Source organism: Tupaia chinensis, unplaced genomic scaffold, assembly GCF_000334495.1.
Source record: "Tupaia chinensis unplaced genomic scaffold, TupChi_1.0 Scaffold000475_1, whole genome shotgun sequence".
NCBI classification, from domain to species: domain Eukaryota; kingdom Metazoa; phylum Chordata; class Mammalia; order Scandentia; family Tupaiidae; genus Tupaia; species Tupaia belangeri.
Window position 1 is genome coordinate 784139 of NW_006159984.1, and position 2660 is coordinate 786798.

The window sequence follows — 2660 nt, forward strand, 5'->3', positions numbered from 1 at the left end:
AAAATTATAAGAAATATTTTGAACATTATCTTTAAAATTCAGTATTATGAAATTTTGAAAGTTGTTTGTAAACTGTCAAGAACTATGGAGTATGAGCTAAAATTTTTTGATATGTAAAGTAAATGTTTGTGGAAAAATGTAAAAATAAATAAATGAAAGAAAAAACAAAAGCAACCCAGACTATAAAAGTGAGGCATTAGGTATTCCATTTAATGTATACAGAATGTCTGCACTTTATGGCAAGAACTGAAAGACTGGAATGTATAAAAGCATGGAAAACAACTGTGGATACTAGAGATAGTGTGGGAGGAGGATAGGCAATGGAGAACAGGAAGGAAGGAATCAAAATTAGAAAAACAATACATTTAATGGACACAAAAATGGAAAAATTTTTACTGGACTAATATACAGTACATTTATGCTGGGAATATTCATTCTGTGTGCTGTAAAGATGTGCAATAACTAAATGCATAATAAATAAATAAATAAATAAATAAAAAAGTTTGATTATCATCTTTTCCATTCCATCTTTAGTTCTTCAATGTATATAAATTTTCCCTTCATTCAAGGACTTTGTATAAATTGAAAAAGATGTTTAATTTCTCAAGAAACAATAAATAAGCCAAATGCAGGAGCCTGTTCCAGGCTTCTTCCTGTCTCCCAACTTGTCCCAGGTACATCTATCCATTTTTTCCCCAGAGCCTGTGCTGCTGCAGACCAGAGAGAAGTGGTAGTTGGTGAGGGAACCTAATGCAGGAGACCACTCCAGGCTTCTTTCTGCCTCCCAACTAACCCAGGTTCATCCATCTGCCACCATCTTCCCCAGAGCCTGTGATGCTGCAGATCAGGGAGAAGCAGAAGTTGGTAAGGGAAGCCGATGCAGGAGATAGCTCCAAACTTCTTCTTGACTCCCAACTTGTCCCAGGAATATCCTGAAGTTTCATAGTTTTCTGAACCACACAGCACAAATGTGATTCCTTTTCCCTCTTCCATCTGAAAATCTCCAGGTTAGCCTCAGGTGCACCTGGTCTCAAGAGACTGGAAAGGAAGTAATGCCTAAAGGTGGCTGTATACATACTATGCCTGGAAGACAAGGCCCTCTACCAAGAACACATCTGTAGAGTTATTCTCCCCCCACCCCATGACACTATAGAATCAACAACAGAAATGCAGGTAGTTGAGTATAATCCACAAGACGACCAGAAATCAACACAGAGGCACAAAATGTATGGGAAAACAGAGAATATTCATGGTAACAGACATGAGGAAGTCTTTTGAAGATTTGAAGGAGGAGATAAACACCATAAAAAAAATAAAAAAAAATAGAACTCCCAGAGATGAAGACCTAATATAGGAAATCAAGACCTCCCTCAAAAGTATTAATAGTAGACTGGACCACACAGAAGATAGAATCTCAAGAGATGGGACAAAATGTTTGACTTACATAAAATCACCAAAAATAATGAAAAAATAATTTTAGAAAAATGAGGACAACATATAAGAAATACTAGGTATTATGAAATGCTCAAAGATTTAAATAACAAGTATTGCAGATGAAGAATTAGACGCAGAAGGTCTATTTCATGAAATACTTGCAGAAAACTTCCCAAACCAAGAGAAGCAATCAAATATCCAAACTCAAGAAATATCACCCCCCCAAAAAAAGAAAAAAAATAGGATCAACTTAAATAGATCCTCTCCACAGCATATCATAGCCAGAATGAACAAAATCACAGATAAAGACAAGATACTAAAAGTGGCAAGAAAGAAATGTCAAGTTACTTACAAAGTTTATCCCATCAGGTTAACATTGGACCTCTCAGTAGAAACAATGCAAGCAAGGAAAGAATGGAAATATACATTAAAAATGTTACAAGAAAAACAATTTCAACCAAGATTACTATACCTGAAAAGTTTATCCTTCAAATGGGAAAAAAAAAGATAGATATATTCTCAGTTAAATAAAATCTGAAAGAATTGACAAACACCAGTTTGCAAAGTTCTGGAGGAACTGCTATGCTAGGAAGACTAAAGAGAGAAAGATAGAAATAACAGAATAAAAAACAACCAAGAAAATGGCTAACATAATGATAGGAACAAGTCTGAAAATACTGATAATCACACTGAATGCTAGTAGGTAATAGTATTGAGTGTTAATGGATTAAATTCTCTAATCAAGAGACACAGACTGGTTGAATGGATTATAAAACAGAAACCCTCTATCCATTGCCTACAGGAAATACACCTCATGGATAAAGACGTACATAGACTAAAAATTAAGGGCTGGAGAAAGGTATTCCATGCAAATGTAAACCAAAAAAGAACTGGAGTTGCAAAATTAATTTCAGACAAAGTAGGCTTTAAGATAAAAACTGTAAAAAGTAAAGAAAGGTATAATATAGTAGTAAAAGGGCTAATTCATCAAGAAATATAATGCTTATAAATATCTATGCAGCCAACACAAGGGTTCCCAACTACATGAAGGAAAGACTGCTAGATCTAAAAGGAGAGATAGACTGAAATACACTAATTGTTGAGGGAAACTATATGAGAAACATGGTCAAATATTAAATGGTATTTAGCTCTAAATGTATAGAAATACATATCAGTGGGTGTTCAAAAAATGTATGAGGTTCTTAAATATCTATTATGTAATATTA